This window comes from Marmota marmota, unplaced genomic scaffold (assembly GCF_001458135.2).
Source record: "Marmota marmota marmota unplaced genomic scaffold, marMar, whole genome shotgun sequence".
NCBI lineage: Eukaryota > Metazoa > Chordata > Mammalia > Rodentia > Sciuridae > Marmota > Marmota marmota.
This window is the reverse complement of record NW_026000205.1, coordinates 13,054,131-13,066,238: the sequence shown is the minus strand read 5'-3', so window position 1 is coordinate 13,066,238 and position 12,108 is coordinate 13,054,131.

Sequence of the window (12,108 nt, the reverse complement as noted above, 5' to 3'; positions counted from 1 at the left end):
TTTCCTGCCTTCTTACTGCTCTCAAGATAAGATCCAAACACCTTGGAAAGGCCTGTATCTTCAGCTCCCTCCAACACCTCAGCCCTCTCCAACCGGAAACCCTGTTCACAACAGGCCGCTCACTGTCCCTGACTTCTCACCATGCCCTCGCCTGGTCTTTCCCTCTGTAGCTGTGCCTTGCTAACTTCTGCTCACCTTCAGAACTCCAGCAAGGAGGTGAGACGTGTTTCACCACCACTGCAAGACTGGAGAAGCACCCCCACTTTGTGTTTCTCTGGCACCCAGTGCTTCCCCACTGTGGGGGACATTCTTCGTATCCTTGGTTTCTCTCTCTCTCCATGTAGACTGAGACTCTTTGGGAACCAGATCATTTCTTAATCACCGTCTAACCCCAATGTTTAGCAAAGTGCCTAGCTCGTAACAGATGGACTATAAATATCTGAAACTAACCAAGAAGTAGCTCCTCTAACAGAGGAGCTAGAGAACTTAGCATAACCATGATCATAGCCAGCACTGGAAATTTAGCAAAACCCTACCTTAAAAATAAATAAATAAATAAATAAATAAACGGCCTAGGGGAGTAGCTCAGTGATAGAGCATCCTGGATTCAATCCCCAGTACCAAACAAACAGAGAAGGCAAGCCATTTGCTTATTTCATTCTCTCATTCATTCATTTTTATTGCAGTTTTAAGAAAAACACATACCATAAAATTCACCATCTTAACCATTTTTGAATATATGGTTCAGTCGTGTTAAAGCATATCTTGTAGTTGTTAAACAAATCTCCAGAAACTTTCATCTTGCAGAACTGAAATCCTATCCTCAATAAATGATTCCCCATTTTCCCCTCTGTCCCCAACCCCTGGTGATTATTATTCTACTTTCCATATCTATGAATTTGACCACTTCATATCATAGTCAGTGCCTCACATAATGGCGTCATTCAGTATTTGTCCTTTACAACTGGCTTATTTTACCTACTACGATACCTCAAGCTTCATCCATGTCTTAGCATGTGACAAATCTCCTTTCTCTGTAAGGCTGAGTATTCTGTTGTATGTATGTGCCATGTTGTATTTACCCATTCATCGGTGAACATCTATGAACCTCTGTGTTGCTTTCACCCATCTGTGTTGTTTGTTTGTTTTTGCTCAGGACTGAGCCCAGGGCTTCATGCATGCTAAACAAGTTCTCTACCACAGGACTAACTCCTAGCCTGCACTTGTGATTTTTGATGATGATTTTCTATGGTACTTATAATTCTGGGTTTTGTTTTTAGCAAGTTTCTGAACCCACAGATTGAAATATAGTATGAAAAATAAGATCTAGAAATATATGCTTTCTAGAAATACAAAGAGATCATTTCTCAGCCTTTTGGCTGAGATCAAGCGTAAAAATTCAAAGGCTTTTATTAAATACAAGCTGTAATTACTATTATAAAGTTGTTTGCACTTTTTATAATAAAAGCTTTGTCATTAAAATATATTTATTTTAATATGTATTTCCCTTCATAAATCCTTATTAAAAGAGAAGTATATGTAAAATTTGGTATCAGTTTAATTTGTCCAGAAGAATGAATTGAATATAATAGATTTTCCTAAGACCAATCCTTTAACTTATAAAATTCTTACTTTAGAATTACTTAAGAGTCTGCAACTAGAAATATATGTATATTTCTTTCAAAGCTAACTGTGCATTTCCTTGTAAAAGAAGAAACACAAATAATTAATCTTAGTTTGTTCAAATAATAGAAAATGAAGAGGAGAACATTTTTCATGGATACTTGAGATCAAGTCAGGGTGGATGGAGTTCTATGCATTAATGGTCAAATTATAGCTCAAACCATACAACTAGGTATTCAGTCAGAATTTCCTCAAGGGATAAGAAGATAAAAGAAAGAAAATTGATGAAAAATCCTGTAATAGCCTCAGTCATAATCCTCTTACTTTAAATCAGTTGCTCACATTAGGCAAATCTTTTCTTCTAAGCATCATTTCATTTCTTCCTGTTGATTTTGAGAATTTCGTCATCACTGGTTGGGACTCTTCCAAATGACATATATATAGATTGTTTCTCTGTTATTGTAAATAATATAAATAATATAGTTTACTTCCTTGTATCTTTGCATACATAATTGATGTTGTCCAGGTGTCTTCCAGAAAGATTTTACCACATTAATTTCTCCCTGAACATATATGAAAATTTCCTTGCCTTTCCATTCACACAATGTGTTAACATACTTTTTTGATGATTTATAATCAGACAGGCAAAATGTGGTATCTTAATGTATGTCTGTTTCATAATAAAATCATATTTTTTTCTTGTCTCAGGCTGTTAGTATTTTTGTGAAATGCTTATTTATTTCCTTTGCCCTATTTATTCACATATTCTTTTGCCCTTGTTAGTGTTCATCATTTGATGACTGATTTTTAAAAGTGTCTTACAATATGGATGTTATATGTTGCAAATATTTCTCCAGTTTGTCATTTGCTACTAATTGTATTTATGGTATATTTTTACATCCAAAGGTTTTAAATATTTATGTAATCAATTCTATCCATGTTTCCTTTGCCTTTTTGATTTTGAAATCAAGCTTAAATAACCTCTGTGTGAGAAGTTCCTATCCCAGAGGGGAGCAATTTGCTAACTTCTGTGAAAACATCGGAGCAGGGTTTGTGTTCCGATCCAGGAAATTTTTCTTACTGATTTGTGGGTACGGGGAGACTTACTCCCTGCTGGCACTCAGCTCCTCTCTGGCCATGTTAACCATTGGTAGAGATCACCCTGTGTAGTAATGCAGTCGGTGGTAAAAGTGGGTGAGGGAATGGTCCCCTGAGCCTTCAGCACAATGGCTGATACCAGTTCCCATTCCCAGCAGAAACCCATGTGACCAGGGAAAAGTGATCCAAATTAGGATATTAGCCTTCACACAATACCATTAGCAAATCTGAAGATTCAGTTATATTTTCTCTCTAGTTTTCCCACCAACATTCCTTTCCTGGTCCAGAATCCAACCTGGGATCCTATGTTTCTTTTATTGTCCTATCCTCTTAGCCTCCTCCAATCTGGAACAGTTTTTCCCAGCTTTTCTACCTCTTATGACTTTGACATTTCCCAAGAGGACTGGTCAGTTATCTCACAGAACACTGCCTCAATTTGAGTTTATATATATATATTTTTTTCCATTATAATTTTTACGTTATGCCACAGGTGTGATGTTTAATCCTTCTCAATGCATCCTACCAGGGGATCCACAATGTCTGTGTGTCTTAGTGTCTTATTACTGGTGATGTTAATTTAGATCCAGGTTTCTCCACTGTTAAATTATAATTTTGTCCCTTTTAAGTATCATATGAGAAAACACTTTGAGAACATGCAAATATGTTTCTCATTATACTTCCATTCATTTATTTTTGACTCTCATTGGTGATTCATGCCTGAAGTAATTGTGACTGTGGTGTTTGTCTAATGGTGATTTGCTATTTCAATCATCCTTTGTACATTTATTAATTGGAATTCACTATAAGGATGAATTGTTCCCTCTCTTCCATTTATTTATTCATTCATTTATTTATTTATATCAGTATGGACTCAGATATTTATTTTATTCTGTGAGTTATAATCTGTTACTATTATTTATTTTGTCATTCAAATTGTCCATATTTGGCCATAGGGAATTCCTTCGAGTGAGCTCCTCCATCTTTTTGATATGTCCCCCACCATAATTTTTGGGAACATTTTCTTATTTCCTTGCAACATAAGATGTGTCAGATTATTTGTCTTTTCCTTACCCAACCTGGGAATCAATCACTTCTTTAAAGAAGTGATTTCTTCTTAAAGAACTATAGTTCCTTTCACTGAAGAAAGATATTCAGAAACTATGATTGGTGTCTAATTAGAATCATTGCTGCTGCTGTGTCATTGCTTCTAGAACCTCTTAATGGACAGAGCTATAGGCACACAAATATTTTTTTGTATATATATATATATATATATATATGTGTGTGTGTGTGTGTGTGTGTGTGTGTGTGTGTATAATCATACACATCTATATATACCTATATTTATTTCTATATCAGCATATGTATGTATTACAAATCATAGATTCATTCCAATAACCTCTGATTCCAGTCCAATAACACAGGGTTCATGCAAGTCTTACTTTTCATTACTTGTAACTTCTTTCTCCGATAGTGAGAAACTTGCTCCCTAATGTGTACTAATTTGTTCAGTTCTAGCATGTATATAAAATAATTTAAGAATTTCTAACCGATACCCCTCCTAAAATTTTAGTAACTAAATCATATTGCTTACATAGTTATTTTTGTATTTAACCTTCTACTGTACATCAAAATATCATATTTCTAAAGTTATTTCAGTGACCAGGTGTGGTGGCACACATCTGTCATTCCAACTACTTAGGAGGCTGATGCAGGAAGATTGAAAGTTCAAAGCTTACCTTGGCTATTCAGTAAGACCCTGTCTCCAAAAATAAAAAAGACTGGGAATGGAGCTCAGTGGTAGAATGCCCTTGGGTTCAATCCTCAGTACAAGAAAGAAAGAAACTAATTAACTCAGTGTTATGGTTTGGATCTGCAAAGACCTCCAAAAGCTCATGTATTGAAGATTTGGTCCCCAATGCAATGATGTTCAGAACGGGGGCTTTTGGAAAGTGATTGGATTATGAGGGTCATAACCACATAGTGAATTAATCCAACCAATGAATTAATAATTTGAATGGACTACTGGAAGGAAGTAGAAACTATAAACAGATGGGGCAGGTTGTAAGGAAGTAAATCACTAGGGACATGTCCCCAAACCCCTCCTTGTTGTCCCGTCCCCCCTCCACCCTGCCGTTGCTATGAGCTAAGTCTCTTTCCTCTGCTATACGCTTTCTCCATGATGTTCTGCTTTATGTCAGGCCCAAAGCTATGGAGTCAAGACGACCATGGATTGAAATCTCTGAAACTGTGAGCCATAGTAAATCTGTCCTTCTTTAAGTTGTTTTTCTCAGGTATTTGTCACAGTGACGAAAGCAGACTAACACACTCAGATTAGTTCTTTTCTTCCCAACAGTGTGGTTATGTTGCTCATTATAGTACGGTTAGGTGGTTCATTGTAACTGTGTTTCATTTTGAGTTCCTCCCACATCCTAATAGGTTTTGATTATTTATTAACTTAGGGTGTGTGAAACATTGCCATAATTCTCAGAACTCTGCAGAAAAGGCCTGTTTATAAAGGTATTGCTCTCTCTTTTTTATTCATTTTACCCTCATTCTTTTGATCCGATTTCCATCCACCTCTTGTAGGGACACAGAACAGCAGTATAAAACAAAACAGACCACAAATAATGTGTATCTTAATGATAAATTGTGTGCCAATGAGAAGAAAGAATAATATCAACAAGAACTTGGGTAGTCACCCAGGCCAGGACTTGAGATTTGGGTTGGGGGATCAAGGAGGAAGAAGGATTTGGATACATGGAATTGGGACAGAATGACCTACCAGATGGCACATAAAGATTCAATGGGCATTTCTAGCTTTTCTTGAGCACTCTCTACTTCTTTCCCCCGTTCTCTCTATCCTAGACACAGCTTTCTGATCTCACAAGCTGTTCTGGCTGTTGCAACTTTGGTTTCATTCATAGGGTAGCTGAGATAAAGTTGGAATGTTTGAAAGGATATTTACCATTTTTGCTCTCAAGTTTGCCCCCAACTTTCCCATTTATGGGGATAGTCGGGTCTCTTTAACAGCCATAGGATAATGCTCCAACTTCCATCCCCAAGTTATTTCTGAGCACCCTTGGTGGGGGGGGGGTCTCACCTTAGTCTGCTGCTGGGCACCCACCATGATTACCTGCACCATTAATGTTTACTGCTGTCAGAGGACCAGCCCCTCAGCATAGCAATGACTCCAGCTTCTTCTTCAAAAAGTTGATGCACATTTGCCAAGGGTGCCAATTCCTGATTTTCACAAACATGAATTCCTAGAGGCATCCAAGTGATTCTATATTCACTCCTGTTTCCACTGGGCTGAAGTCACAGGGGTTCGTTTAGGGAGGTGGGAAAATGTCACTCTTTCAAAACAGCAAAACAATACTCTTCTCTCCCTAAATCCGAGTTTCTTCCCCAGCTCCGTTTTTCCCCAGAAACCTTGGCAAAGAAAAATGATTGAACTCCACATTCCACTTCTAATCCAAACCCCAACATTTATGGAAGTAGATTCTGTTGCCTCTACCCAGTAAACCCAATCTGAATCCCAGTTTAGGTTCAGGCAGAGATTTATTGCTTTAGGAATCTAAAGGAAAGAAAATGAAAAAGGAAGAAATAATAAATACCTAGAAGTGGACACAGTGTCTCCTTACTTTCACTAGCACCAGCCTTGCTCCTAATAGCACTTTCAGTGCTTGGCCCAAAACACAAACAGCTGGCTTAAAAACATTTTTTTTAAACAATTTTAGATGTGCAGAAAAACTGAGAAGATAGTATAGAATTCTCACACACCCTGTTTCCCCTATTATTAACATCTTACATTGGTATATGCAACAATTAATGTATGTTGAAACATTATCATTAACTAAAGTCCATTATTAAATAAAGCCATACTTTCTTTGTATTTCCTTAGTTTTGGCCCTTTTTTCTGTACCAGGGTCCTATCCAGGATACCACCTTTCAGGTAGTTGTCACGTCTACTTAGGATCCTTGAAACTGTGACACTTATCTTGTTTGATGACTTGATCATTTTTAGAATTCCTGATCAGGTGTTCCAGAATGTCTACCTATTGAAATTTGTCTGTTTTTTTTTTTTTTTCCAATAATGGTTAGACTGAGATTGTGAGTTCTTGGGAGGAAGACAAAGAAGTCAACTTTCCTCAAGGGTACTTGCTATCAACATGATTTATGACTGCTGATGTTGGTTTGGATCACCTGGCTGAGGCACTATTTGTCAGATTTCTCCACTGTAAAAGTTCTTTTTATCTCTCTTCCCTTTTCCATAGTGCACTGGTGTTTTTTTTTTTTTCATTCTCTAAACAGTGTCCTCTCAAAGAACAAAATATTTTGATTTTCAAGTCCAATTTATTAATTTTTTTCTTGTATGGATTATGCTTTTTATGTTTTGTCTAAGAAATATTTGCCTAACCAAGGCCACAAAGATTGTATTCTAGGTTTTCTTCAAGTTTTATAATTTTACATTTAGGTTTATATCCATTTTGACTTGATTTTGTACACGGTGTGAGGTATAGATCAAAGTTTGTTCTTTTACATATGAGCTTGAGGGTAGTCTTTATAAGATTTCTCCCCACAATTGAATTATTCTTTTTTTTTCTCCTTTTCATACCTCAGAAGGAAGTCTGATGCGCAGATTGCATTTATTTGGGGGAATTATAATTTTTTCTGAAGACGTATTCTTACCACAGTGATACATGCATACCCATGTTTATAGCAGCACAATTCACAATAGCCAACTATAGAACCAGCCTAAGTTTCCATTAACAAATGAATGGATAAAGAAAACATGGTATATATATATACACAATGGATAATTACACAATGGAGTTACTCAGCCATAAATAAAAAACGAAATTATGGCATTTGCAGGAAGATGGATGGAACTGGAGACCACCGTATTAGGCGAAACAAGTCAAACTCAGAAGGTTAAGGGTGGGATATTTTTTCTCCTATGCAGAAGCTAGAGAGGAAAAAGAAAACAAAGATGTAGGTAGATCTCCTAAAATCAAAGAGAGATCTGTTGAGGAAAAGGAGCAAGAGGCAGGAGGTGGGGAGTGAAGCCAATTTAGGATGTTAATAATTGGCCAAATTATATTGTTATATTGTGTATAGATATGAATATGTAACAACAAATTCCATCAATATGTGCAATTATAATACACAAATTAAAATATGAAAAAAAAGAAGTAAGGAATTATGGTCCTCCACCTGAGGGCAGAGGATCTACATAAATTATTTGGAATTCTTCTGCATGGCAGATTTGTCTCTTCTCTGCCATTTCTGTATTTATTCTTTATTCATATCTGTATAAACTTGTGGATATTTATTTCATACTTTGGGTTATAATTCAATACTGCATTATTTATTTTGCCATTCAGATCATTTCAGTTTGGTTATTGGGGGCTCTTTCATTTGGTTCCTGTGCCCCCTTGACATGCTATTATGGACCAAATTTTTTTCCCCCAAATTTGCATGTTGAAGCCCTAAACTGAAATGTGATGGCATTTGGAGATGGGGTCTTTGGGATCTTGATGAGGGTTTGATGAGGTTATGAAGGTTGGGTCTAGATGACAGGTTTGTGCCCTTATCAGAAGAGATATCAGAGAACTTGCCCTCTGATATCTTCTTGCCACCCCTCCCCCCACAAGAGCCCAAAGAGTCTTGTGAGCCTGCAGGGAGACTGCAGCTGCCAAGCCAAGAGAAGAGGTCTTAAAATGAAACCTGCCTTGCCAGCACCTTGATGTTGGGCTTCCCAGCCTTCAGACTGAGGAATAAATTTGTGTCACTTAAGCCACTAGACTGATATTTTGCAGGATAATGACATCCAATACATGGAAAAGTGCTTTATAATATTTGTCAAATGTTCAAGTTCGGACTACATTAGAATTTTCTCTTTAATGTATAAGACTCATATAAATTTAGAGATGTTCTAAGATAACCATTTCGCATCTTAACTGTTGGGATTCCAAATAGTGCTTCCAAAGTTGAAATTGGAGGTTCAAATTTTGCCCTTGAGAATGGGGATCATATCACATGAGAAAGAACAAATCAGTCGGCCAGAATGACTAAGGCTTCCACCAGAGTAAATTGCCGTTTGAAGTAGATATTTATGGGTTTGTGGGCTCAGCACTCCTATTTCCTCTAAGAACTGCCGCTGCCATCCTCAAGAGCAGCCACGTTAGTACCTTTTGACCTGCTCATGACTATTTGGTCATTCAAGATGAGCACTTGATCTATCTGGGTCCATTCTGGAGTCCTTGGCTAGCATTCTTGGAATAGGAACTTAAAAAGGAAGTTGGCCTTTCTTTAGTGACTGACACTGTGAACACTGAGGTTGTCAATGGCCATGTGAAGAAAATTTGTGTGCAAGCAGAAAGAATCATCAAGTCAATAGACATGTGCACATACATATATCTCTGAGTTGTTAGTTCTGGTTTTGACTTGATCCAGTTATTTCATGAAGAGAGCCTTAACATAAATCCTTTTTTATGCTAAGGCTGGTCAGAGATAGTTTTCACTTACTACCAATTAAAGGAGCCCTGACTAATGCACAATGATGGATAATTACTGTTGTATTTTTTATACTACACCCAAATAAATATCTACTAAGATACAACCTGTGGCACAAATTTCTATAAACTTTCTCAAAATATTACAGATATGGACCAGATCTCCTGTCAAAGGAGATAATAATTTGTTTTATTAATTTTCAGAAACTTTCCAAATATATATTAATTTATTTAAGTTTGCATAGTAAATACTTATTGATATGGCTTTCAAATAAGAGATTTCAAGTTACTAAAATTTTCCTCCACTCTTATGTTTTGGAAACAAATGAAGATGTGGTAACTAGGGATACTACTCTAAAAAAATTACCTTATGGGATACAACATAGAGTCAACATTAACACCTTCAATATTATGTGTATTTCAGTGCTTGAATCATCAAAGCAATATTATTATAGCTTGACCTAGTTTTGAAGTGTGTTTTAATCTATTATAATTCTACAGATACAATCTGTTTGTAATTCATGAATGGGCATCATGGTAATAATAATGATTAATACTTTTGAGCTCCTACCATGTACTAGGCAGGCACTGTCCCAGGGGTCTAACATACATTAATCCTTACAGCAATACTGTTGTTATCCCTATTTACAGATGACAGAAAGGCTAAGTAATTTGCCCACAGTCACATATTCAATAAGAGGTGAAGCTGTGGCTAGAACAGATGGATAATGGGAGTCCACACCTCATACCTCTTAGGTAACTAATGTAGTTAATCATAGTAGTTGACAAGTAACTAGATTATTCACTTAACAGGAACTCCTACTTCTCAAATCGTCTGGAAGGAATATTTATTTATTTTGTGGTGCTGGGGATTGAATCCAGGACCTCACACATACTAAGCATGGAGGAGATTTTGATGTACTACTTGTTTACAAATTCTTTGGATTTACAGAATATGTTTTGGACTTTAGTGGGGTAGATATACACAGGACATTTTTCCTTTACTGTGATGGCCTGGGTCCATGTGACTTGCAAAAAAACAACATGATGGTTCTCCTAAACTTAGAGACAGAGCTTCTACCAGGCTCTCATTTCCTTTTGGCACCCATCTCTTAGGGTAAAAATCAGAACCCTTCTTGAGTCCACATGACCCTATCTAACTAACTAGTCTCCACTAGGGTCCTCTGCTTCAGCCACTTTGGCCTTAAATTTCTCTTATCACAGGCCTGTAGGTAAGACATTCCCTGACTGGCACATCCACTTCATCTATGCCACCTAGCCAAATCCTATTATCTTTCAGGCCTTCCTGACCCATCAGATCAGGTCTGGTTCCCTTTTTATAATCTCACAGCATCTTGTACTTATTTCCTGTAGTATCTATGAAAACAGTAATTGGAAAAAGCTATGATTACTGAATATCTCTCTCCCTAGTTCTGAATGTAAGCTCCACGTAGGCAGGGACTGTTAGCCTTGTTCACTGCTGAATTTACAGCACTTAATCAGATTTCAGCATGGTTGGCACCAAATAAATATTTGCAAACAGAGTAGAAGAAGGAATTACCAGCTACCAGCTAAAAAGGAAAAAAAATATACAAGTCTCCTGGGCATTGACTATAACTGCTGGGTGTGGAAGAAGACCTGCCCAGACAGACACAGAGAATGCTGGAGCAGTTTGGTAGAGTGGATAGCAAATAGAAGGTAACTGAATATACCTATCCAGTTTTTTTTTTTTTTTCTATACAACTTTTGATTAGAAAATGTTCAGGGTAAAATTAGGATTTATCGAGTAATAAAACACTGTCCAATTTTAATAATGCTAAAATCTTCTTGAAAGAAATTTTGGCTCAGAACACCAAGAGCCAACGTGAAAGAGACATACTGGTTTTGATGGCATTGTTATTCTCACAAATATGCATTTTTGGTTATAGTTCACGAATAATTGCTGCCCCTTTTATTTACTTATTTTTCTTTTCTGCAGGTGCTTTATCATCAGTGATTCCTCGAAACAATCTTATGCAGAGAGCTGGTCCTGGGTGATGAAGAAACATTTCCTCTTTCAAAGCGACTATTTTTTGAACGATAAGAATTGCTAAAGAGGAAGCAATCAAACCTATCAGGCGGGCTCTGCCCTCCACCCAGAGCTGCTGCTTCCTGATTTAAGAAACGCTTTCAGATCCTCCGTGAATTGTCTTAGATAAATTCAACTGGATTGCTATTCATTTGATCACGTCTTCCACTTGCTCACCTAGGAATCAATTTTGGAAATTCATTGCACCCTAACAACGAATCACAGCTTGCAGTTTCCACGAACGGGACAGCAATACTAATCTGACTGGCAAAAGTTTGTTTCGCTCGTTTTTTCAAAAAACAAAGTTTGCGATTGCCTTCAGCGACGTAAATGTCCAGGACTTTCCTCCAGTCTTGATCACGTGGGCGCGGGTCCGAGATTGAAGGGGCGCCGGGCACCCCCGGTCCCAGGAGGCGAGTCCAGAAGGGTGTTCTGGGAAACCGTGAGGGCGACACGGAGGGGACTCCCAGAGGATGTGGTGAAACCCAAACAGAAATCCCTGAGTCCAAAATCCGCCTCGGGTAATGCAGCTTCCCAAAGGCAGGTATGGCCCTCACAGGTGAGGGCTCTTCAAGTCTCCGACTTGGACAGAATTTTCCTCGCCACTGGTCGCCCACAGCTCAGGGCAGTCACCACCCAGCGAGAACAGCGGCGGGACCGCGGGCGGAGCAACAAGCCGCCGCCAGCTCCCGCCACACNTTTACTAAGAAATTTTCATTTAGAAGTTTCTTCTGTTGTTACTGGAGAGCTGGGGATTGTGCATACTGGGGCAAACCTTCTATCACTAACAGGCCCCCCCCC